Source organism: Rhipicephalus microplus, chromosome 6 (genome assembly GCF_043290135.1).
Source record: "Rhipicephalus microplus isolate Deutch F79 chromosome 6, USDA_Rmic, whole genome shotgun sequence".
NCBI lineage: Eukaryota > Metazoa > Arthropoda > Arachnida > Ixodida > Ixodidae > Rhipicephalus > Rhipicephalus microplus.
Window position 1 is genome coordinate 157,921,014 of NC_134705.1, and position 27,874 is coordinate 157,948,887.

General features: G+C 44.5%; 1 long non-coding RNA gene across 1 annotated transcript; it reads right to left on the reverse strand.

Annotated features, from left to right (window-relative positions):
• Positions 1-5,812: 5,812 nt before the first annotated feature.
• Positions 5,813-23,014, reverse strand: LOC142765010 (uncharacterized). Its single transcript, XR_012884013.1, has 2 exons — positions 22,867-23,014; positions 5,813-6,080 (listed from the first exon to the last, which is right to left on the reverse strand). It is a non-coding gene; the product is annotated as an uncharacterized LOC142765010 (long non-coding RNA).
• Between the last annotated feature and the right edge of the window lie 4,860 nt (positions 23,015-27,874).

Below are 27,874 nucleotides of genomic sequence, written 5' to 3' on the forward strand. Positions count from 1 at the left end.
CGTGCGTCCGCACGTTCATCCATGCGTCCGTCCCTGCGTTAGTCCATGCAACCGCCCTTGCGCTCGTCCATGCGTCCGTCCGTCCGTGCAGCCATCCGTGCGTCCATCCGTGCATCTGTCTGTGTGTCCGTTCGTCCATCTAGTCAACACTCCAAGTACCCCCATCTTGCATCTTTTCATCATATATTCCGCATATAGAAGCACTGGCATCTAGCAGACTTTCCAATGACTAAACGAGACTTGGCACACGCACACTTTCTTACCGTTCGCGCTTCGTGTCTACTTCATTACTCTTCATTAACTTTTTTCCCAAACTCTTCTTATTCTAGGCCTCTGAAAACATCCTGTAAGCACGTGGTAAATAATATTGGGGAGATTGTATCCCCACGTCTTGCACCCTTGTTGATTGACATTCTGTCACATTCTTTATGAAACACTATGGTGGCGCTTGATCCTCTCAAGATTTCCTGCAGAACGTTTATGCTTTGTAGGCGCCCCGATTCCGCAGTGTCTGCATGACTGCTGATATTATACTAAATCGAATCCCTTCTCGTAATCGATGAAGGCTATGTATAGTGTAATAAAATGGAAAGTTTGACGAGTTGGTTTGACGATATTTTTGGTAATATTTCGGCGTGCACACAGTGAACGCGAGAACGGAAGGCTAGAAGACCAACAAGCGTGATTGGATGCAGAACAGGCACCATGGGCTGAAGGGTAGACTGCGGGTCGTCAGGTGTTTCCAGATATATGCCTTGTCGGCTATTGACTTTCCCGATTGCATAACGACGCTCTCAGCACATATAGGCGTATTTGGCTGAAGTGTATTTTCAAAGGGTGCATACAAGACAGCACTTGCGGGAAGTACACATAGACAAATAAAGTCGTAGTTAGACTTACTTTGAGAAGATAGATAAAGCAACCAAAAGAGAAATCCCACCATAAGCCACGATCTGAATACAAAATCGGTGTTTCTCCTCAAAACTTGTGCGAGTCTATTGTGTTTAGAATAAGTTTTGAACGCTTTAGATCACTATACTATGAAAAATCAATACTTAGGTTGTTCCCATTGGGGACAGATGTGCTTATATGACATTATGAATGACTTAGGGTGCAATTTCAACCTCCTATGGGACAGCAGTAAGCTGACGAAGACTGCAAATGTGGACTTCTGGTTCGGCAAAAGTGGTTTACAATTAACAATATACTTGATACTGAGCCATGGAAGGGCAGACAAAACGGACCACCACAGGCAAGAGGAGGGGCATTCACACAGAGGCATCAAGGTTCATTTGTGCGCTCAACTCGTCAAAGTATGAGCACCGAAAAGGCTCGCATCACACCCCTCTTCTCAAAAACCGTCATTGCAAGATTGCTTCTCATAATAAAAAGAGAGTTACGGTAATACACTGAATTATGTGCAAAGATTGTACAACTTAGCCGATGCCTGCGCTTTGTCGTCAAAACGCTTGGCATAAACTTTGAATACCAACGTGTATTTTGCTCTGCCGTGCGAATAATATCTGAAAAAAAATGGCAGCATATTCACAGGGTGAAAGATGGGGAGATAGGCGAAGCATCCGTCACAGGTATTTTAGAGAAACCGCAATATCTGTTTCATAAACCGAAGCTGCCGAACAGGAGGCACGTCTTGCAGTTAATTTAGTAATCCTATATTCTGTCTACAATACGGTCCACATTGCAGTCGATCCGCAGGGCTGGCGCATGATTTCAGAGTCAATGAAGATGCGGCCATCTTCACGCGCTGTTTAGACTGAAAAGCATTATCTAAAATACGTTTTTAACTTTTGCTAAACATGATTTCAACTTTTAATTGAGCCACGTTTTGCTAAATGGCGTAAACGCATTGCAAGGCGAAGAAATAAGGACGGGAAAAAGCGTCAACTACCAAAAGAGAGTACTTGTAAGTTGATGTGCTTTCCTCCTCCTGTGTATTCACCTTGCGTTGCGTTGTTACGAATATATAGCATAAATAGTCATATTATGCCATATTTATCGTTTTTAGTTTTAATGATGACATGAACGCTTATTATACGAAACCCGTAGCTTACAACTGAAATACTCGAGTTCTCTTAAAGTGTCCAAAAAGTAAAGTTGACTGATAATATGCATTGAACGAATCATCAGTTAGCCTCCGAATTCCGAAAATAAAATTTATTTTAGCACTTTAAAACATATCTTCCTCGATGTGCCGCATTATTTGTGGGTAACTCGAAACCAAGGCATTTTTTAGGGCGAAGCTTCTTAAAGCGGCACCCGTTTGTCCCTCGTCGTAGTACGTAACTTGTCTTACGCTTTGACCTGCAAGGTGGTGCCGGAGGGAGATTTCTCCTGTGCGTTGTTCAACAATCGAAAATTCGCAGCGTGCACGTTGACTAAAAGCTGAATTGTCCTGTCTCTCATTCCCTATTAGCAGCCATTGGCACGTAAATTGGGCACTATGTGACAAGAAAGGCTTGCTTCGTTATACTCGCTGGGTGTAACCTCCTTGGTTGTAAAAGGTTTAGCGAGCGTTGGGTCGCAGTGTCATGAATACAGTGAACTAGTATATACCATGAACTCGAGGTGGTTAAAGATGGGAAGTAGACACGAAGCGCAAGCCGTAAGAAAGCGTGCGTGTGCCACCTTTCGTTTAGTCCTTGGAATATCCGCTGAATGGCAGTGCTTCTGTATGCGGAAGATATGATGAAAAGATGCGAGATGGTGGTACGTGAAGTGTTGACTAGATGGACGAACGGACACACAGACAGATGCAGGACGCAAGCACGGATGGCTGAGCGGACGGATGGATGCATGGACGGACGCAGGGGCGGATGCATGGATAAACGCAGGGACGGACGCTCGGATAGACGTGCGGACGCATGAACGGACGCACGCATGGACGGACGCATGGACGCACGGACAGTCACACAGACGGACGCATGGACGGATGGAAGCAAAAACGAATGGACGGACGGATGCTTCGCCCCACTCTCCATTATTCACCCCGTGGATATGCTGCCATTTTTTTAAACCTCTTTGTGCCCAACAACGCGCGAGTAATCCATCTGCATAATCTTTCACAAATATTAGTAAAACTGAAACCGTCAGCATTAGGGCAACTTGCGAAGATTTACTACGATTACATTTTACGACAAGAGAAGATGCAGCAAACATCACGCGTGCATTAAACACGTGGACGCGAGGTTCTGATGCACGTCCATCGGAGTAGAGCCTTGTGTCTTTGAGTTGCATTTCTAGGTAACTATATTTCAGCGCAATCAGACACTGACACGGAACTTGCAACTGTTGTGTTAATGATGTTTCAGTGTAACTGGAGCTTAGATTGTTAATTTTTTTTTGTTGCACGTAACAAATAAAATAGTCTGAGAAGACGCAGTTATTCTGAAATGTATCCGAAGTGAAGTATTCTAGCTACTTCTGACAATCAAAGTTGAATGCAGTCAAAAAGCAGCTTTCTATCGCACAACAATTGGCGAATGGGTGCTTCGTTTTCCACGCAATAAATTCAGAAAATAGCTTCGATTGCAATTTATGGGCGGCATAGCCCGGTAAACATTAACATGACTTTGAACACGGGCTGTTCACAACACTGATGCATTCATGCCATCTACATCTCACATGAAAATTTATTTTGCAAGAAAAACACTTAAACTATGACATCGGTGCCGCAAAAACAAAGTTTTTGGTCTTTATTATGTTCTATTTTTGTATAAGTTTCGTCAGTTTGGAGCACGTCATGAGTTTACGAGCACGCTAGAGAGTCATCAAACCGCCTTGCTCCATGGAGGTGTCGCTACACCGTGGCTACGAATGCGATGTGCCCGGCCTGCTGCTACAATTTCTCATGGAATTCTGGATTTACCATACCATTACGGGTGAGCCCTGGGACGGTAATTGCAGAGTTCAGTTGCTGAACACCTATTTTAGAATCTACGTAATGCCGGTGTAGTTAGAGTTACATTTGGCAAGATCTAACAACATGCCTTTGTTTAAAGAAATGATTTCAAGTTGACGTGACCATCGAAAATGTACTGTACGCTTATTTAAAGGTTTTGTGATAGGTCCTGCTACAGATCGTAAAAAATACTGAATGCATGGCAACTTCTTTGGAGACAGGTTCAGAGATCCAATATCTGAAGTTTGAAGGGACTTTAATGTTACATACACAGGAAGCATCGGATAAGTTGCACGAGAGAAGGTAGCCAGCTGCATACTTCCAGGGCTTTGCCCGACAACCTTCAATGTGAATTTCTACGTTGTTCTAGACCGCGCTTACAAGATGTACTACGGAGCTCGTCCAAATACAGCCACAGATGGCGGGAATAAACAATGTTGCCTCCACCTAACTTTGTCTGACAGTTTAGCGCTGACTGCATACATCACACAACCAAGAACATACTGTGAAAATAACTCAGATCTTAAACTGCATTAATTGTCTCACCCCGCGTTCTTTTTTATGCCTATTGAAAATTGAACCCAATGTACGTGTTTGTATTTTCATACTTTGATGCTCTGATTTGAAGTGCCTTATAATCGTAGACAAACGTTTGCAACACATAAACACCGGGTATTTGAGTTTGTGACAATAGATGCATGAAAGAAAACTCCCAGCATATCCACGAAGTGAATGATGACGAGTGGGGCGAAGTGGACGGACGGGTGAACGGATAAACAGAAGGACGGACGCACGGATAGACAGATGGATTTAAAACACATGGACGGGCGGATGCAAACATGGACGGACGCACGAGCGCATGCACGGATGGACGCACAGACGAATGGACGGACGCATGGACGAACGCAGGGACAGACGCATGCACGGACGGATGGATAAACAGAAGCACGGACGAACGCATGGACGGATGAATGGACGCACAGGCGGATGCACTGATGGACGCACAGGCGGACGTACGGATGCATGGATGGATGCACGAATGGACGGACGCACGGACGAACGAATGAACGACCAACAGGGCGGATAGATGGACGGACGAAAGGGCATATGGAGTAACGCGGGGACGAACGAACAGATGAATGGATGGATGAACGCTGGGATGGACGCACAGATGGACGCACGAGAGGATCGAAGAACGCATAGACAGGTGCATGATTGGACGTCCGCATGAACGGACGGACGGATGAATGTACGGATGAACAAATGGACGCACGAACGGACGGATGAACAGAAGCAAGTTAGAAAAGATGGACACCCCCCCCCCCCCAGCACTCAGCATTCACTGCAGGGATCACAATTCACAGCAGGGATATATGATTTTCAGTAGAGGACAAGTAATGCCCTCTAGTATCGTACTATTTGCATTTTTCAGCGTATATGCATTTCGTCAAATGTACAAGTACCACCTTCTAAGGCCGATTCAAGAACTAACGAGAGGTGGCTACATACGGTTACGATGGGACGCTCAGACCACGCCTAGAGGAGCTTCGCCTCTAAAATGGGGAAATTTCGGGTAAGTGAAGGTGCAATCGCTGTTTTCCCGCAGAAACAATGGTCGATTCTTTAGAGCCTTCATACTTTCTACAGCACTACTGCAAGTTCAAGCTTGTTGAAGATTAACACAACTGTATTTTATCTTCAAGCACAATGTGAATATTTCTTTTAAAGCCGATGAATCATGGCAGCCAAATCAACGCAGTGACGTAGACTTAAACAAGGAGGATTGGACACAACTATATTCTAGTTTGCTATAGACACAACCTATCCGCATTTTACTTACTGGGCATTTGCCCTTTGCTTGACAGTCAGTGAAAAATTGACAGCCAGTCAAAATCCTTGCAGGGTTCAATATTTATTCGCCTGAATGAACTCAAATGAAGAAATCATATTGTTTTCTTTCTCAGTTGATTCTATTGTTCCATTCCCACTCTCCTAAAAGCTTTCTGCACCTAACAGGGCCTTGTACTGCCTCCGAGATCGGAAGCGTTACCGCCTTTCCGAGTACCGTGCACTTTTCCATGACGTCAGTGATCAGCCCATCTTCTTCCAACCGAGCCTCATGCGATGGCGTCACGTTGCTGTCACAAATCTTGGAGAAGTTCTGAAATGAAGCTGCATATTAGTAAGAATAGAGCTCACAGCCGAATCCTATGCAATTCGATATTTCGTGAATAACTTCCTTCTGGAAGGCTTATTCGCCTACTTGCCATTTTAAATGGAGATCTATGAGTGTAGACAATAACAGAACACTCATATGAAGGAGCGAAGGGTAGAGATTAGAGAGAATATAGAACATCAAAACAAACTACAAAATTGATCACACCAAATTACGTCCTCGCGGTTCAGACTGACTGACTCCTTCTCCAGAGTTACACTTTGGCGGTATCACTTCCCGACATCTTACTTTGTTCTTACGTTGAGAGTTTGTCCGTCATTTACTCGTTTCCTATTTATGACAACTTTATTTTTAATATCTTTGTTTCTTCATTACTCCTCTTTCCCCACAACAGTAGGAAGCCTTTCCGGATCCTTCCTGCCGTTTATCATCTGTCTTACTATTCTCTACGTTTTTATGACAAAGCATGATTATGCAATGCAAAACCATCATAACCCAACCCGGATAGGCCAGTAAATATAGTGCCATTCCAGATCAGTAGAACCAATAATGGCCAACGTGTTGTCTTTTCTTCAGAGGTGAAGACAGCATGTACCGTTAAATGTACTGAAAGCACCTAGGGGAGGGGGGAGAGAGATGAACAACAAGAGAGAAGGCAGAGAGGGTAACCAGGCACATGCCCAGTTTGCTACCCTACGCTGGGGGAATGGGAAGGGGGGCATAAAGATGAAAGAGAGAGGGAAGAGAAGAGAAAGAGAAAAAAAAAGGATTGTCAGTCAATGGGCTGACGCGTATGCAGCGGTGGCACCACTACACAAAAGTTAAAGGTTGTCACGTAGGCCTGTAGTCCTCAAAAAGCACAAGACAGCTTTGACTGCTTTTTTAGCCGACGAAAGGCGAGCACGGTGTTCCAGTAGCATCTGCATAGAGAGTGGCCGATCGTCCAATTGTCGCACTGCGTCCGAAAGCTTTTGTCTTTCAGAGGCGAATTGAGGGCAATGGTATATCAGATGGTCGATGTCTTCTTTGGTGCAGCAGACGTCGCATTCCGCATTGTCAGTCAATCCGATGAGGGTTGTATATGCTTTTGTGAAGGCAACCAAGATTTCAGAAAAAGTTACTGTAGTATACTACGAGTGGAAGTTTGTAAAATGCTGTTTCCATTTCAGTGGAACAGATGGCAAAAATAGCGAGGCGGTTATGGTGGTTACCCTAGAATACACGGGGTAGTTATTAATGATGATAAACTTGATTTTTCTTTCTCTCGCTCTCCCTATTTGTTCCACGTACTGAAACCACAATATCCATAAGAGGCACGTCGTAATAGAAGGCTACTGAAATTTTGATCAACTGGTGTTCTTTCCCGTGCTCTAACATGGCACAGTGCTCTGGCCTCCTCCGGTCTTCAGTTTTCATCGAAATTAGCGATAGCGAGCACGTCGTTGACTTGTTCTTCTATAAGCTTGCGTTCAGAAGCCGACACACGGTAAGGGCGGTGGCGAATCACACGGGATCTGTCAGTGTCGATACGATGGGCGGTCACTGTTGTTCGACCCAGACCTTTGGAACAAACGTCAAAGCAAGTTTTGTGCTTCATTAATAATTCTAGCAAGGCATCAGTTTGCGTTGGGTTGAGATATTCACACAAAGTGGCCTTGAGAGCAGGAAATGCATCTTACGCTGGCATACACTTTGAGAATGACGAAGCAGATGAACCAGTGACGACACAAAACGGTGCTTTTTCAGTAATGCTGGCAACAGTGGTCCCCTCTGGCAAAAGAAGTGGTTCTGGCGTCGTGTTGCAGGCCGTGATGCTTGAATAACGACGGGAGAACCGCACTGAACAAGATGCGTTGGTGATCCCTCGAAAATGCAGCGCTGGCAAGGAACAACCACAGTGTCACCATCTAGAATGTCTCGTGACTTGATCGTAAGGACACGTTCTTGTCCGGGAGGCAGGAGGAAATCCGCAGCTGTCACAAGGTTGGGCGATGAAAGGTCGGCAGCAGAAGAAAGCTCAGTGTCCGTAATACGAATGAGGGACTGACCACACGAAATTACAGCAGACGCCGCTAAGAAGAAGCCCAGCCTAAGATTATCTGATGAGCGCACGAAGACAGCACAGCCAATTGTATGTGATGACGGAGTCCATCGATGAGAACACGAGCAGTGCACAACCCGGTCGGGCAAATTAGACTGTCATTAGCGCCGCCTAACATGGGGCCGGCATAAGCAGTTTGTACTTTACGCAGGCGAAAACACAATTCACGATCAATTACCGAAATTGCGGCTCCAGTGTCTATAAGGGCGTCAACAAAAACACCTTCCACACAAACAGGCAGTAAATTAGCTGGACGAGACGGAGGAATTGTAACGTTCCGATAACAAGCAGTTTCCCCTCCAAAAACTGCACCTTCTAGTTTTCCGAGTCCAGAGAGATCGGCGCGGGACGCAGGGGTGATGGCGTACGCCGAAATGGTGACGGAGAATGGCGGCGAATGAACGAGAAGGATGAGGCCCAGCATGAGACCGTGGAGGGGAGGGCGACTGACGGGAGATGGAAGGATATGGTGCGGGATCGTATTCATCGGGTCTCGGGGCAAAGTCTCTCTCGTAAGCTGAGTAACCACGCCGTTCATCCAGCTGACGGCGGCGGCAGAAACGGGATATATGACCCCTTATGCCACAGTAGAAGCAGATGGGGCGCGGAGGACGCCATGTAGAATAGTGGCGTGGCCTTGGCACTTGCGTTGTCATCGCAGTCACATGGTCGCATTCGACGTCCGCAGGCACGGTTGGAACTGGTGGTGGGTTGGGACGCCGAATATATCGTTTCAGTCGAGAGACGTGGGCGATCTCGGTGTGGCGGCGATGGTAATCAGGAGCCGCGTTGACAAGAGCAACGCGATAGTTCACTTCAGATGTTCGTTCCAGTGTATGGACCGAGATATCGGGGAAGGAATTTTTCGCAGAGCCCAGGTACACGAACAGGTGTCCACAAAAAAACTTCGTCGCCTGGGCGGAACACAACGACTCGACGCTTCGCATCAATGTCGATTTTTCTCTTGTCCTGAATGGTAGCAGTGTTGGCGTGGGCGATTTCACGGCAGCGGGCGACGCGAGCGGCAAACTTTTCCGGGAGAGATGAAGAGGAATTGGAAGGTGTGGACAAAAAGGTGGTGTCCTGAACAAAAGTTGGTACACGGCCATACTATATACATATATATAATGAATAAAGGCAGGGAAGTTAACCGGAAAGCAAGTATCTGTTTTGCTACCCTGCACTGTGCAAGGGGAAATGAGAGACAGAAAAGTAAGGAAAGCGGAATGAGAGAGAAAAAGAGAGCGGGAGGAAACGACAAAACAGACACACACACACACTAAAATATCACAATCGTCTGACGAGACGTGCATATCGCAGAAACTTCAGGAGGGCCTTCGTCGCTTTTTGGCGTGAACCTCGATCTTTTCGGCATTCAAAAATTAATTTTTTGAGAACGAAAAGCAGAGACACTCGAAGGAAAGACAGCAATATTTCGGGGCATTGCGGCTAATTTAACAAAGTGCACATCTTTCTAAGGTTGCCAATGTTTTCCAATACATTGCCCACTTTTTCAGAATATTGCCTTTTTTTCGTTTTCATTTTAGGCTTAGTGTGTGCGGTGGGACACTGTAATTAGTATGGCAGGGCGGATACCGATTGGAGCCATTCCAAGCTTGACAGTTGGCCGCTCGCATCGCGAACAATGCTGCAGTCAGTGAGATCGATAGCAACACTATTTCTGGATCTGGGACCTTGATTGGCATGGTCAGCAACTTTCTGAGAAACGGGCGGAGTATATCCAGGTCCGTCTGGAAACGAGCCTTGCTTAAGGGCAGAAATATTGGTGAAATATTCTCTAGAACACATAAAACCAGACATCTTTAACCACCAGTCCTAGCAGGATACCCACAGCTGTTAAGGTGGTGCAGTGGGCATGTCGCTCGGCTGCTGCCCCAATTTCAGCGTTTTGTTCGTGGCCGCGGCAGTCGAATTTTGATTGAGGCCAGAATGCTAGTTGTCCATGTGCTGCCTAATTTTTGCAGTAGTTAAAAAACAACAGGTGGCGAAAGTTTCGAAGTCCTTGAACATGGCGCCCCTCGTCATCCCATCATCGTTTTAAGACGTAGAACACCATACATTGATATACAGTGTAAGCATCCGTATCACTGGGTACAGATGGTACGAAATTCAGCCAATGTTCAAATAAGCAGTTCAGTAATGATTGGGAGAATTCCTCGAACAACTCACAATAAATTTAATTGACGTTTGTTATCATAAACAATTGGTGTGCCAATTTAATGGGCTGACTTCATGGCTTAGAGCCTATTTCAGCCTAACTATATGCATTGCGCACACCTTAGTCAAGCTCGTGTAGTCCTGTGCGTCGTATGCTTGGTGTATTCCAGTCAGTCAGTGTGAGACTGCGAGTCAGTTGACAAATCTGTGTCACCGCGTCCGCTCTTGAAAGCGGAATAGAAACGCTGTTTGCGGCTTCATGTGACGTGCGAGCCGCATGATCTGCAGTATCACTTTCTTTTATGCCTCAATGCCCAGGTAGCCATTGAAAGACGATGTCGTGGCCTTCTTGTATTAAGAGGTGTTGAAATTTCACGGTTTGGTAGGTCAAACTGGTCGTGACATCCGCGTCGCAGAACTGACCAGAGGCACTGCAACGCTGATTTTGAGTCAGAAAACACGGCCCATTTACTTGGTCTTTCTTCAGAATAGATGAGTTGGTGTGAACGCCTCTGACTTGCGGTGAACTTCTACACGCTGCAGTGAAATCACTGTCAGTCTCTCCCTTTTTCTTTCCATCTCTTTCCTCTTTCTCATGTTTCTTCTTCCCTTTCCTAATCCTCCAGTGTAGGGTAGCCAATCGGATGTCTCTCTGGTGAACCTCCCTGTTTTCTCTTTTTTGTTGCTTCTTTCCTTCCTTCGGTTGTGCTTCGCCACTCCCCCCACGCATGTAGTCTTATTAGAATGATTCCTAACATTCCAGAAGGTTTTCGACAGGCCCCATAAAAGGAGGACGCGATTTCACCGACAGCGGCTGTAAATAATTGGGTGGTAAAACCCCATGACGCAGTTGCACATGGCACCATTGGACAGTAAAAACTTTGGTAATCGCAGGTACCTGTTGAAGCATTCAACGTAGGTTTTGTTCTTTAATGAATACAGAAAGACGACGCTGCTGGTTCATTTACAGCTCCACTCTAAAAGCGTGAATAATTCATATTTCTGATTTGATTTGATTGATTTTTGGGGTTTAACGTCCCAAAACCACCAATATGATTATGAGAGACGCCGTAGTGGAGGGCTCTAGAAATTTCGACCACCTTGCGTTATTTAACATGCACCCAAATCTAAGTACACGGGCCTACAACATTTCCGCCTTCATCGGAAATGCAGCCGCCACAACCGGGATTTGATCCTGTGACCTGCGGGTAAGCAGCCGAGTACCTTAGACACTAGACCGCCGTGGCGGAGCTAATTCATATTTCTATGTACTTCACTCTAAAAAGGGCAGCAGGCTATGCCTTCATGGAGGCAGTAGCTGATGAACGAAACACGACGTGCGAAAATCACTCAGGTGGCGCCTACTGCAATACGACCCATATTCTCTCAAAGTGTGGTTCTGGCATACATGCTGTAATGTGTCCCCCGTACATTTTATGTGATGTTTTGTGGATTTCACACATCAAAAGTTCTCAGTTTTACTAGCCACTGCGACATTCGGACAAGCATAACGATAGTAACTTCGTTGAAAATCAGTTTCAAATACAAACATGTTTAGCGCTTATATTTGGAACGACGCTTGCGCCCTCAATGAATACCACCTGGTACGCGCCTTTTGAAAAAGGTATGTGAAAAAACCGATGCATTGTGTGAGAAGAGTATATATTACGCGTACTTTCTAGGTGACTATGATAACGAGTTTGATGATTAAAGTTGTGCTTAGAAAAAAAATGTTGGTATTCTACCATGGCAGAGCAGGGAGACTTCTAGGTCAATTCCATCGAACCGACGAAACCTGCGTGCAGTATTCACCATGCCCAAGTATGTGTTTAGAAAAGGTGTTTTATGATGTAAAGCCCGTGGTACCCTACTATGAGAGAGCAGAAAGCCGTCCCCCAGTCACTAACCCTACCATACCTTAGAAGTGCGGCAGCTTGGGCTAGTTGGTATGACATGACGATAGTTATAGCGCGAGAACAAAACCACGACAAAGAGACAAGAAGCTTCATGTCCTTCTTGTCTCTGTGCCGTCGTTCTGTTCTAGCGCTATAACTATCGTGTACAATACCATCACTGTGTGTTCAGAAAATTTCGGCATATCACACGTACCTTGTGAATCGACAATATACAAAGCATGCGGAGGGAAGGTGACCGTTTTGCAATTCTGTATTGAGTAACAAGTCGTGAAATAACACTAAATAAATGTACAAATGTTAGACGCACTGATTTATGTTGAAGAGCTGCAGATGTTTATATAACTAGTTTTTGCACTTGCGTAACGATTCCAACAGGGGCATGCGCATTAACAACACCAGAAGCTGATATGAAGCGCTGATGCTCGTGAGGATGCTGGCCCTGGACACCGCCACATAAATCAACTTCAGTGCATGGCAACTAACCACAATTAACCTTAAAACGACGTGACTGCTGTATCAAAGGATTGTTTAGTTTGTGGGGTTTAACGTCCCGAAAACACGATATGATTATGAGAGACGCCGTAGTAAAGGGCTCCAGAAATGTTTGACCACCTGGGACTCTTTAACGTGTACCCTAATCTGAGCACACGGGCCTAGAGCATTCTAGTCTCCATGTGTCAAAGAAGTGCCTACGTAATGTTTATAAAATATGGTAGGCAGCACTCCAACCTCTATTGACGTTTCACGAATATTAGGGTCTATTTTAAAAGTACTTCGGAGACCTGGCGTAGCTCTGTGTTAAAATGATTCATTGCCACGCATAATGCTTAGGTTCAATTCCTGCTGAGACCCTGACATTTATTCTTTGCATTGGTCGGGTCGATGCTACCGATGTCGGGTATTTCTTAGCGCTCGCACGTTAAAATTGCCCATGTGTGTTTTCGTCATTACGACAGGTGTCAATCATCTGTGGCACATAACCGCATACCAGCGGCACATGCCCGCCCTTGGGTATGTATGTGATACTGTCTGCGGGAAAGTGTTTGACGATGTACGAAACGAGATCGTGACATTATTCATGTTTTGACCAGCGCATCATTCTCTAGAAACCATCTTTTGCTCCCATGCTAATTTTGGTTCAAACCAAGTTAAGGGGGAGACCGCGAGAGCACCTAAACGTAAGCGGCAGTAGATATATACGATGAATATCACCGAGTTCGCTAAGAAATATTTCGCATTTCAAAAGTGGTGAACGATTTGGCGAATTTGGTTCTCTACTACATGAGAGAGCATAAAGCCACCCAGTGAGCCTCATATTTGATGAGGTTGCATTAGTGTGTGTGTTGACAAAATATATTCAACGATTTAGAGTATTTTGTACCCCTACCATGGCACAGCATTGGAAAGGGGGGGGGGGTTGAAAAAAGTGGGTAACGATTTAGAGTACAGGTTTCTCTACCATGGGAGAGCTTGAAGCCGTCCCGTTTGCCTCAACGTATAAAAGAACGAGAAGGAAAAAAAGAAGCCGAGCCATGAGAACATAAAGTTTACGAGCATTACTGGCAAAGCTGCAAAGCGTTTTCTCGTTAAAAGTCAAATTTACTAACCCACTGGGTGGCACAACTTTTAAAAATGTCTATACTGCGTTTCTCGAGCCATTTTCATTACCATTTTTTCTAGCAATAAATGATATGTTGCGTTTGCAATATAAACTAAACCTTTTAGGGGCGAAGCTTCTTGAAGCGACACCAGTTCGTCCCTCGTCGTGCGTAACTATAGTCTTACGCTTTGTCCTGCAAGGAGGTGCTGGTGGGAGATTTCTCCTGTGCGTTGTTGAAAAATAAAAAATTGGCAGCATAACCACGGAGTGTATGATGGAGAGTGGGGCAAAGCATTCGTCCGTCCATTCGTTCTTGCTTCCGTCCGTCCAAGCGTCCGTCTGTGTGACCGTCCATGCGTCGATCCGCCCGTTCGTGCGTGCGTCCGTTCGTGCGTCCCTTCCTGCGTTCCTCCATGAATCCGTCCCTGCGTCCGTTCATGCATCCATCCATGCATCTGTCTGTGTGTCCGTTCGTCCATCTATTCAACACTCCAAGTACCACCATTTCGCATCTTTTCATCATATATTCCCCACATAGAAGCACCGACATCCAGTGCACAATCCAAGGACTAAACGAGAGGTGGCACACGCACACTTTCTTACGGCTTGCGCTTCGGGTCTACTTCCCACCTTTAACCACCTCGAGTTCATGGTATATACTAGTTCACTGTTTTCATGGCACTGCTGCCCAACACTCGCTAAACCTATCTAAGACCAAGCAGGTTAAGCCCAGCGAGTATAACGTAGCCACCTTTCCTGTCAGATAGTACTCAATGTGCATGCCAACGGCTGCTAATGGGATATGAGAGACAGGAGAATGCGGCTTCTACTTTCTTACAGCTTGCGCTTCGTGTTGACTTCCACCTTTGAGCACCTCGAGTTCATGGTATATACTAGTTTATTGTAATCATGTCACTGCGGCTAAACGCTCGCTAAACCTTTCTAAAACTAACGAGGTTACACCCAGCGAGTATAACGTAGCAACCCTTTCTTGTCAGATAAGGCTCTATGTACATTCCAATAGCTGCTGATGGGTAATGAGAGACAGGAGCATTTGGCTTTTAGTTAACGCGCACGCCACGAACTTTCTATTGTTCGACAAAGCAAAGGAGAAATCTCCCACTGGCACCACTTTGCAGGTCAAAATGTAACAATCGTTACACACTACGACTACGACCACGAGGGACGAACAGATGACGCTTTGAAGACCTTCGTCCCTAAACATTCGCAGCGTGCGCGTTAACTGAAAGCCGAATTCTGCTGTCTCTCATTCCCAATCAGCAGCTATGGCATGTACATTGAGCACTATCTGACAAAAAAGGGTTGCTAGGTTATACTCGCTGGGCATAACCTGTTTGGTTTTCAAAAGGTTTAGCGAGCATTGGGCCGCAGTGCCATGAATACAGTGAACTAGTATACACCATGAAATCGAGGTGGTTAAAGGTGAGAGGTAGACACGAAGCGCAAGCCGTGAGAAAGTGTGCGTGTGCCACCTCTCGTTTGGTCCTTGGAATGTCCGCTGGATGGCGGTGCTTCTATATGCGTAATATATGATGAAAAGATGCGAAATGGTGGCACTTGTAGTTTTGACTAGATGGACGAATGGACACACAGATAGATGCATGGACGGACGCATTGATGGCTGCAAGGACAGATGAATGCATGGACGGACGTTGGGGCGGATGAATGGACGAACGCAGGGATGGACACACGGATCGACGTGTGGACGCACGAAAAGACGCACGCAAAGACGGGCGGACGGACGCATGGATAGTTAGACAGACGGATGCATGAACGGACGGAAGCAACAACAAGTGGACGGACAAATGCTCCGCGCCTCTCCATCATTCCCCCCGTGGATATGCCGCCATTTTTTTTTGCCGCATATAAACACAGAACCTGGATTCGCCGTGTTTTAATTGCAAAGCATTTCTTAGCGAACTTCGGCGACTTTGCGCGTATCTATCTATCTAGCCGCCTACAACTTTTCGATCTCCTGGCCGTTTCAATAATGGTATCAATACCAAACTTGGTAGGGCATAGCGTGACATTATGAAGAACACATTGGGCTAGTTATAAAATGAAAATCACGATATAGATATCATGAGTGTCATGATTTATATTTCATGGTCCTGCCGCTCTTGTGGTGGTTTCGTTCACACGCGATGTTGCAGAACTGGTATGGTATGGCATGATTGCATGCCGAACACAAGCGACAGACCCTAACATGAAAATTACGACATGCGTGTCATGTAACAACATGACTACATGCCAAGCTCATGATGCGCTCGTGGGCGTTTCGCTAGCGTCACATATACCAAATTTGGTAGTACGGTAAGTGGTTGGATATGCGACTGTTGCAAACATGATAATCATGAGATGCGTTTCATGTAACAACATGACTACATGCCACGCTCATGATGCGCTAGCGGCCGTTTCGCTAACTTCACTTATACGAAATTCGGTATCATAGGACATGAATGGATGATGAAGGTATGATACTGGTGCAAACATGATAAACATAAGATGCGTGTCATTCAAGAACATGACTACATGCTACGCTCATGACGCGCTCGCAGCCGTTTCGCTAGCTTCACATATGCCAACTTTGATGTTACGTGACGCCAATGGATGACGAAGGTACGTGACTGGTGCAAACATAATAATCATGAGATGCGTGTCATGTGAGAACATGACTACATACCACAGTCAAAACGCCAATACACTTCGACGTGACGCGTTGCGCGTGCTCGCCAGCGTTCATTTCGTCGCGTCATGATGGCGTTGCCACGCCAGGCGCCAGTCCTGCCATATACACGCAGGTGTGCTCCGCGCTGCGTTGCTTTCACGCATGCGCCTTTCAGCGCGTTCAGCGTCCGTCCGTCACAAAGCGAGAGAGACGCATTGTTGTCTGGGTAACGCAACAGGGCGAAATGCAGCATGTCGCATTTCGCGCCGATTGCCATCGGGCCGCGCTGACAGATGCTGGTCACGCCTGGTGTCATACTATAGAGTGCTCGCGTTTTGCCGCCGTAACGTCGCAGTGCCCAGCGAGCGCGCGCGTCAACGCTACATTGTAGTATATTGTGCCCTTCCTGATGTGCTCGCGGCCGTTTTGCAAGCTCCATTTACACCAAATTTGGTGTTACGTGACATCTGTGGATGACGAAAGTATATGACTGGTGTAAACATGATAATCCTGACACACGTGTCATGTAAGAACGCGACAACATACCACGCTCATAGCGTGCCCGCGGCCGTTTCGCTAGCTCCACATATACTAAATTCGGTATCACTTGACGTGAATAAATGGCGAAGGTAAACGACACATCCAAACATGATAGTCGTGACACGGAAATCATGTGCTGTATGATTTACCTGCACCTCGTAACGTTGTGCTGATTTTGAAGTGGCATATCAACCCCTCTCATTCGTGCTTCGCATATCATCGATTCCCACTGTACGTGGGATCTGCACATTTTTTTTCGCATGGTTGTTCAGTGTTGCTCTGAATGTGAGGTGGATGGGAGAAAGGTTTCTGTGAGTCAAAAGGGCATGGGGGCAGTTTTTATGGCACCCATCTTAGGCGAAAACCTTTCATATACCATGCCCCCGTCCGTACGTCCACTCACCCGTGTTTTGGTACGGTGCTAGGTGTCAGTCGGGGTGCTCCAACAGACACCGGTCGCCCTCGTTTTAGACTCTACAGCCAACGCTGATAAAACGTTAACACTTTCCTTCCTTCTACAGCATTCGCGCTTCTCCGTGCTTGCATGATTCGTGTCGAATCCTGAAAGCAGGGAGAAGCGCGCATCACCTTTAATTTTAATTATTTTATATATTATTTATTTATTTTATTTCGACATACTGCCAATCGCATCAGGAATTTTAGCAGGAGGGCGTGAACATAAAAATTCGAATAAGTACACAATAAAGACATACATCGCGATAAAGTACAGAATGAAACTAACAGAATCGGATCAATTAACAATTTCAGATCAAAGAAGGCATAAAACATTAGTGTAAAGAAAAGTTGTCAGAAGAAAAATAAATGCAGCGACTTGGTTGACACATTGGTTGACATATTGGCATATGCATCAAGAAACACAACAAGAAATTACAGCAATAAGAAACTACCCTACAATATGGCGAAGTATTCCAAGGAACGGCAAATTTACACACACTGAAAAACAGAAATATGTTCAAGAATCAACAGAGCGATTTCTCTTCACCTGGATTCAGTATTAAAAATTGCTTAAAGAAAAAATATGATGACATGATACTTCGCTCGTACAATGTTCACACGAACACTCATATTAAAATCAACCAAGTGATTCCGTTTGCATAATACAAAGTTCATTTTCGACAAGGGTTAGAAATTTTGCTAATTCAGTAGTGCTGGAGATACTCGGATCCAGTTTATTCCATTCATTAGTGGCTATCGGAAAGAATGAGTACTTAAAGCAGTTTGTGTTGAAGGAGTATTCGTTAAGTCTCATTGGGTGTTTTTGGCGTGTTGTTCTAGTTTGATCAAACGTAAGATAGGCGGATACATCAATGTTTAAATGACCATGGATTAATTCATGTGTGAATTTTGCACGTGCTAACCTTGTTCTATTCATTAGAGTAGGTAATCCAGCTTTTTTAATTAGTTTAGTCGGAGAATCTGTATGTCTGTACTTGTTGTAAATGAACCTCATAGCTTTCCTTTGTATTCCTTCCAGTTTCGTGATTTGCTGTTTTGTGAATAGTGACCAAAGAATATTACCGTATTCAAGTAATGATCGCACAAGGGAAGTGTATGCAAGCAGTTTTAGAGAAGGCGGGGCCTGGCGAAGCCGGTATCTGAGTGCAAACAAGCGGCGTAGTGCAGCTGAAGTAACGTAACTTATGTGTGCGTCCCGTCTTAGATCTTCAGTTATAATAATTCGAAGATATTTATGCTGATTTACTCTATTTATGGGAATGTCATTGATAGTGTAAAGAAAATTTGACCTAGTTTTTTTTTTCGACTTACTGATAAAATTGTACACTTGTTTGCATTAAGCGACATCTGCCATTTACGGCACCAGCAGGAAGCATCTTGTAAAGCACTATTTAAAGCTACATGGTCCTCCGTTGAGTTTATTTCTCGATATAGCACGCAGTCATCCGCGAATAATTGGATTTTTTCCTTAATATTTGTAGGCAAATCATATAAAGAGAAGAAACAAAATTGGCGCCAGCACACAGCCCTGCGGAACTCCAGATGTGACGGAGGTGGTAGCAGAGGTTTCATCGTTAAATTCCGCATACTGTGTACGATCAGTAAGATAATTTTTGATCCAGTTAAGAACAGTAGAATTTCCTAAGGTGGCCTGAAGTTTTCGAAGTAGTTTCTTGTTTGAATGCTTGTCGAATGCTTTGGCAAAGTTGAGGAAGATTAGATCAGTTTGTTTTTGGTTGTCAATACTCTGGGATACCTCATGTGTTAATTCCACTAATTGGGTCATGGTTGAAAGACCTCGGCGAAAGCCATGCTGATAGGGAGATAATATACGTTTTTCTTCTAGGAAAACAGTTATTTGTTTAAGAATTATGTGCTCCAAGATTTTACAGATTGTACATGTCAGGGATATAGGTCTAAAGTTAGATATATCATTTCCGCTTCCTCCTTTATGCACAGGAACAACTTTGGCCTTTTTCCACTCCACAGGTAAAGAGCACGTTGATAGTGATTTGTTAAACATGACGCACAGATATTTAGCTAGCAACTCTGCATATCTTACAAGAAAGATGTTAGGAATGTTGTCGGGCCCTGCTCCTTTTTTTGCGTCCAAGTTTAACAAGAGACTTATGACACCGGCCTCATTGATAACAATTGATTCCAGGGTACCTTCAGCACTAGAGTCGATGTCTGGAATGTTTCCGTCATCGACAGTGAATACAGACTTGAAATAGCTGTTCATTTTGTCTGCAGTGATCGGGTTATCTTTTTCCGGGGGTGTGTTGCTTTTGTTGTTTTTTGCAGGCTTTAGGTAGCTACAAAACTTGCTGGGGAAGTTTTTAGAAATTTTGGCAACGTTTTAGTGAAATAGTTGCTCTTCGCTGTTTTGATTTTTGTTTTTAGGTCATTCACACCAGGAGTCAAATTATTTACTGTTACTGCTCCGGGTTTTTGTTTCATTCTCTTTCGTATTCGCTTTACTTTGCGTTTCGCATGTATTACCTCACGTGTTATCCACGGGTTCTGTTTCTTAATTTTTCTCGCTCTAATAAATACAAAGGTATTAATACAGTGGTGCATAATTTCTTTTAACTGAGACCGTATTATTTTGATGGTCGTGGAACTATCGTTCGACAATTCTTCGAAGGAAGGAAACTTTATATTTAGATAATTTAGTATGCTAGTGTCGTCAGCATAATTAAAATCCGGGTAAGTAATTTTTATGTTCGTTGGTTCTATTTTATCACGAAAGGGGACAGTGCACAAAGTGAGCTTGTGATCAGATATGCCATCCATAACTTCAATCTTCGTTTCATTGGCTGGGAAGTGGTTACTCAAGAATATAAGGTCAAGAATATTTGAAGTTTCTCCCTGGACACGTGTTGGTTGGTTGACTACTTGGTGAAGATTAAATCGCAGCATTGTGTCGATAACGACATCTGAGCATGCGGAATGAAATTTCATGGATTGCCAGTCGATATCAGGAAGGTTAAAATAACCCAACAAGATGAATCTTGCGCTTTGTGTGTTTTGTTCAATGTAGTTGTAGAGCGATTGCATGCTATCTTCGCCAGAAGTAGGACTGCGATAGCAGCAGCCCACAATTGTTGTGTGAAGGCTAAAGTTTTGTTTCAAAAAGACAGCTTCTATGCCTTCAACCTCTGGCAGCACAGTGTATTGTATTTCGCGTTTTATCATTAACGCTACGCCACCGCCTCGTGTCGGTCTGTCTTTCCGTATTATATTGTAGTTTGGGGGCGTTACTTCACTATCTAAATTGTAATTATTTAACCAGGTTTCGGTTAAAGCAACAAAGTATGGCTCGAGGTCGAGAAGTAGGCATTCAAGGGATTCTAATTTGTTTAAGACGCTTCGGCAATTCGCATTTATAAACCTCAACTGGGGCGGTTTCGAGTGCGAGACGCCGGCCCGTCGTTTGGCAGGTTTTTTTTTCCAGTTGAGGGATTTTTTGCCTCGCCAATCATCACTTTATCGTTTACGGTGTCATCCCAGCGATAAAGAATACTGTCTATACTAATTTTGTCGTAGACAAGATGTACCTTTTGCCCGGATTCCTTATTTGGTTTCGCCGAGTCCCACAATTTTTTCCTTATATTACGCACACGCTGGGAAAAATCTTCGCTAATTGATATGTCGGTATCCTTTAGTTTATGACAGTTTTTCAAAATCTTTGTTTTGTCTCGATCATCAAGGAGTTTGAAAAAAATTGGTCTAGTTTTGTTCGCGCTTGGTTTACCGAGCCGATGTATCCTTTCTATTGAAACAGGTTCAATTTTCAGAACACCTTTCGCAACTGTATTGTTTATTACTCGCTTTAGTGATTCCTCATCTTCTTTTTCATCCTCAGGGATGCCATACACTATCAAGTCACTTCTTCTTGACCGGTTTTCTAAATCATCCAGCTTTATTTCTAGGCCTGATACTACTTTTTCTAAGGCGTAAACTTTTGTGGTGCAGTCCAGTATTTTTTCATCTAAGGCAGCCAGTTTTTCTAATTTGGACTCAATAGTGGTTAGTCGTTCTTCTTTAATTTCTTTAATATCACCAGCAATTTGCGTTAGTTGTTGAGAAATTTGTTTTAGGTCGGGCCCGGGGTTTGTCTCGACGTCACCTGCTAGTAATAACAGGTCCCTAAAATAGCAGGACAAGTTACACAAGGGATCACAAAGCAACCTTGGGCATGGCAGCACAATCAAGAAGAGGCAGTCAGAACGCATGCATTCGCCGTAGCGTTTTCTCACGTGTACTACATACAAGAAGGAATTAGCGCTCTGCATGCTTCGGGTGCCGCCATGCCCATTAATCGCCGTCGCTTGGGGGGCCGTATTTATGTCCAGGGTTGTCGACGTTGAGTGAGGTACCGAGGGGGCGCTGAAGATGGCGTCGGCGCAGTACGTCGCTAAACCCAACGGGTCCAACTTGTAGGGCCGACCATCCAGACCAACCGGCGCGTGTTGCACGTGGCGGGCTTTCTGGTAGACCCCAGTTCAATGGGCAGAGGTGTTGGCTGATTAGGCTTTTCTGTTTATGAAGTGTCCTTCAAATTTAGAATCCCTAAATGATTTCATTGCCCCACGAATCGACGGCCGCAAAGTTTTTTTTTTTTGTATCCGTCAAGTACGAGCAGGGTGTTTCTTTTTTTTCAAATGGTGTGGTAGTAGCACAGTTACACAAGTTTGATCGTTCAGAAGGCTGCTAGAGCTTGCTACTAAATCGTATGTTTTAAATGTATTTGGAACTCATCTACAGCGACTCCAGACCAGCCATCAAAGCCTTCGAACGCGGAGTCATCTTCGACGAGGCGTAACGTATCCTGCGCAGAGCGGACCCGAGTGCCTTGAAGACCACACTGTCATCTGGTTCCCCGCCCATGTCGGCCAGGTGCCGGGTTTCCTATCCAACCTTAACGATATCACCCATGATGCAGCGCGCGCACTTACCGACCACACTGCCACAGGGCAACCCCATCTTGCTGGGTTACATACCAATCGTGATGCACGAATTACGTACAATGACGTAACAAAACACTTTTACCTGGAACGCCACATTTTTCCACTCGCACATCCGAAACTTAACAGACCACAGGCTTTAACTTTACCCCTATTACAGACACACACGTGCCCAAACCTTGCCACGCTTCACGTTTATTATCCTGATGCATACCCCAGCGACACATGCCCATCATGTGGACACACAGCGACACTCGCACACATGCTGTGGGAGTGTAGAACAACTCCTCCCGACTCTACCTCAAGCAAGTGGGAGAGGTCCCTCAGGAGCTCAGTTCTCGCCCACCAGCAATGGGCCGTCCAGCAGGCCCACGAAGCGGCCGCCAGGTACTCCCTGTCGGTCCCTACGTGGGAGACGCCCGCTACGCGCTAAGCGCGTCCTGCAGGACTGAAATTAAGTTTTTTTATTCCATTCCATTCTTCCATACACTGTAATTCTATGACGTGCTGTGAATATGACATAAATAAAAAATAGCGAATAATTAAATAAAATAAAAATAAAAGAATAAAAAACACATACTCAAATAATACACATTCGCTCGTTTCCCTCTATCCATAGAGTTTCATACAATAACACCTAGAGAGAAACCTGGCACGGCAATCGTGTAGTATCAATGCAATTATGGGGTCTACAGGCTTCGGATTGAAATGCGTTAGCTAGCGGGGCGTCTAGGGAATTTTTCTACAGTCTAAGTTCTGATGTTTGCGCAGCGTGGGAAGTGGGGTGGGTTTAGAATGAGTATTTAACAATTTAGAGTACTCGGCTATTTTATTATAAGAGAGCTTAAAGCGCTTCCTCGGGTCTCACACTTGATGAGGTCAATTACATTTTTTGTGGTTCCACTGAAGCAGTGCCTTTGTTGTTCAAACTGCCTAAAGTCCGCTTCGTATCTCGATTTCCTGCGACGTTAAAGATTTATCGGTTGGTTTTTACAGTTCAAGCGAAGCGCCATCCACTCACCGCTGCACACAGATAGTGTCCCACGCCAGTGGAGAATATTTCGTGGAGTTCGCGTCTTTTATTAGCGAATCCTGGCAAAAATCATTCACACTGATTGTAAAACGACGACAAAGCTAAGTAAATTGACAATCACGCTCCTCCGACTCGACTTCACAACGAAACGAGAGGTGCATTGTGGGCAGACCACTTGGACATACGCACCTGGCATTGCAGCAGGCAATACCATAAGTTTTTCTGACTTAATACTGTATCGTAACATAATAGAAAGTTGGGCGAGTTGGTGTATATTCATATTAAAAGAAAAGCGGCGCACAAAATGACGGAGACAAAGAAGAAAACCACACACGCAGCGCTGTGTGTGGTTCTCTTCTTTGTCTCCGTCTTTTTGTGCGCCGCTTTTCTTTTAATATGAATAATACTGTATCGTTGTTTTCATAAATAGATAATGCGTAGTTTCAAGAGAAAGACAAGCGTGTTTGTTTTCAAGTGTTATAAAATATTCATTATATATTGACGCCGAACTCGCAACGCAATGGTAGAGCAATGCCTACCCTTATGGTTATATTTGCCCCTGTCTCACTTCCATATCATGGTCGCGGAAACTTCTTGCAGTAAGTTTGAGGCACGAACGAATGACGCCGGTTTGGATTGAAGAACTCCTCGTACACTTTTTTTTTTACTTTCGGCAAACAACCGTCGCGAGTCTCAAGAACGTAATCCATCCGAGCCAGATCCAAAACCTTTACTTCCCATTATTTGCTTTGGAGTACAAGCACCACTGAACAAGCCCACGCAGACATTAGAGTCAGATTCTCCTCTTGGTATTATCGTATGAAGCGGTTTCCCTCTATCTTTCGATCGTCGACTCGTCTCACCTCATGACCGAGTGTTCTTGCTCATCAAGCAAGGAGGATCAGAAGCAAATTTATTTATTTATTTATTTTCACATACTGTTAACCCTTTGCAGGGTTATTACAGGAGTGGGAGCGAAGGGGAACAAAAGAAAAACAGAAAACATTCACATCAATAGTAACAATCAATTTTGGACCGAGCAGCCTTTCTCAACAAGTTCAAATTAAGGAGGCTGCATGTACAAGTTAAAGTGGTAGTGGGCGCATTAAACATATTTTACACCCGTAGAAAAGAAAAGAAGGATAATAAATCATAGCTGTAAAAGTTGGTGCAAATACAAATGTTGGCAAGCAAGTCAATTCAAGGAAGTACACAAGGAAATGAAAATACAATACATACTATGTAATCAGCGTTATGATTAAGTGCTATGTGTATTTTGCAACATTGCTAGAAAGTCATCAACTGTACGCTGTTCGGCTATAAGTCGGTCAAGAGCATTCCATTCTCGAATGCATCTAGGAAAAAAAGAATAATAGAATGTGTTATTGTTGCAAGAGTACTCTTGGAGTGTGTGATCATGTGTGTGACGTGTTTGCCTTGTTGTCTTGGTTTTCATGTATTTAGCGTGGTCTATTTTAAGACAGTTGTGCAATAACAGGTATAAAAACTTTAGGCGATGAATTTTTGCTCGACTTTCGAGTGTCGGCAAATCTGCGTGGCGTAGTAATTGTGTTGGGGAGTCGAGGCGACGATACCGGTTAAAAATAAATCTAATCGCTTTGCGCTGCACTCTTTCAAGCGTGCTGATACCACTATCCGTGAATGGAAACCAGATTATGCTCGCATACTCCAAGATTGGTCTGACAAGTGTGACGTATGCTAGAAGCTTAGTGTCGCGGTCAGCGTGGCGCAGCGTCCGCTTAAGGAAGAATAATTTTTTTAAGGCTTTCTCGGCTATGTCTTCTAGGTGTACTGTCCAACTGAGATCGGAAGTTATAGTCACACCAAGATATTTATACTGGCTTACATTTCGTAGCACGATGCTGTTGTAACCGTAATGGAAAGGTAGACGTGATTTCTTTTTTGTTACTTGCATGGCGACTGTTTTGTCAGAATTAATCACCATTTGCCAGTTAGAACACCATCGTACAACGTCGTTCAGGGCATCGTTCAGTTCAGTTTGGTCTCTGGAGCTTTTAACCTGTTTGTACAATATGCAGTCGTCTGCAAAAAGCCTTATGTTTACGTTAATGTTGACTGTTAGATCGTTTATGAATAGAAGAAATAATATCGGTGCCAAGACGGATCCCTGAGGAACACCGGACGTAACGTTTAATGTGTCAGAGACGTGATCACTGCAGTGTACAAATTGTTGGCGACCGGACAAATAGTTGGATATCCAACGGGTCACTGGCCCATCCCCGAGTTTGCAAACCAGCTGGAAAACTAGCTTTTCATGGGAAACCCGGTCGAACGCTTTTGAAAAATCCATAAAGATTATATCAATTTGGGAGTGTTGATTAATGGCTTCGGCCAGATCGTGAATTGTTTCAGCTAGTTGCGTTACGGTCGATAGGCCTCTCCGAAAACCGTGTTGGTTGGGGTGTAATAGGTTATTTTCTTCGACAAACTTTGTAATGAATTTAAGGATAATGTGCTCGAGTAGCTTACAGCTAGTGCAAGTTAAGGAAATGGGCCTGTAGTTTGATGGAGTCGATTTGTCCCCAGATTTATGCACAGGGATTATTTTTGCAAGTTTCCATTCAGAGGGAATCTGCGAATCTTGAATAGATTTTGTAAATAGTAAGCGCAGGTACTTACTAACCGGTTCCGCATACCGTTTGAGAAAAGCGTTCGGTATCCCATCTGGACCACAACTCTTTTTATCATCGAGGTTTAACAGCAGATTTAGTATACCGCTTTCAGTTATTTCCGGAGTTTTAGATAACTTCTTGTCAGTGGGTGGCCTAATCTCGGGATGATGCACTAGCCCATTATCGATCGTAAAGACGGACTGAAAGTAGCGGTTGAAATTGTCTGCCTTATCTTTTGTGTCTATCGAGGGGGAGGCGTTTTGGCCACTGTGTTTGCAACTTACATAGCGACAAAATTTTCCTGGCGAGGTTTTGATGAATTTTGCTAGCGTGGTACCAAAATAGTGAATTTTTGAAGAGCGTACTTTGCTTTTCAGTGTTCTTGATAAAGTGGCGATCTGAGTGGTGTAGCCAGCTCGTGAGCTAGACCTCCTAGCTTTCCTCAGCCTACTGATTTTACGTTTTATATGAATTATGTCACGTGTGATCCAGGCATTATGCTTTCTTGTAATTTTTCGCTGTGTGGGGACAAAGTTCTCAATGCAATGAATGACACGTGCCTTGAATTGTAACCATATGTGATCCATTGATAAATTTTTGTCCATGCAAAGATCATAGAAGGCAAGGAATTCGTGATTAAGATATGTTATTATTGCTGCGTCGTCTGCTCTGTTAAAGGCAAGAACGTGTCTATCGGGGCTATGGATTCTAGAAAGACCAGATAGAGGCAGTGTGCATAGGACTGAGTTGTGATCAGATATTCCGTCTAAGATTTCGATGCGCGCCTGGTCTTCTGGAAAATGATCACTAACGAGCACAACATCTAGAATAGAGCTGGATACGCCCTGTACACGTGTGGGGACGCGCACCAGTTGTTCGAGGTTAAAATTGAACAACATATCTAATATGACGTCATTTGCAGCACTTCGCACTTTTTTTGATGACCATTCTATTTCAGGCAGATTGAGATCTCCAGCCATGATGATCATACCACCCGTCACGTGATCGTGCATATAATCCAGAAGAAGTTCCAGATAACTTGTCTCAGCATTAGGCGGTCGGTAAATAACTCCAACAAATACACAGCCCCTTTGCAGCTGCACTTTGCACCATACCGCTTCAATGCTAGGGTTGCCCGGTAAGACAGAGTAGCGCAATTCCTTCTTGAAAAAAAGTGCCACGCCCCCTCCTCTAGTCTCTCTATCTTTGCGCACAATCACATAACCTGGCGGCGTGACCTCATGGTCTAGGATGTCCGAGTACAGCCATGTTTCCGTGACAGCAACTATGTCAGGTTTAATTTCTAGAAGGAGAGCTTCGAATTGATCTACTTTATTTACAAGACTACGTGCGTTCACATTCAACAGGGTTACTTCTGTCGACTTCGAGTGACTCTTTTTTCTATGCCAACTTCGTTTTTTTTCACTGCATATATATCTTCTCGTTCACTATCCCAAGCAAAAAGTTGACCGTTGATTCGCACTTTATCGCGCACCAGTGACACCCTTTCTTGCCTGTCCCGGTGTTCTTTCGTTCGATCCCACAGTTTCTTTCTAATGTCCCGAGTATTACGAGAAAAGTCTTCACTGATAGAGAAACCTGAGCCCTTCAGCTTTGAACA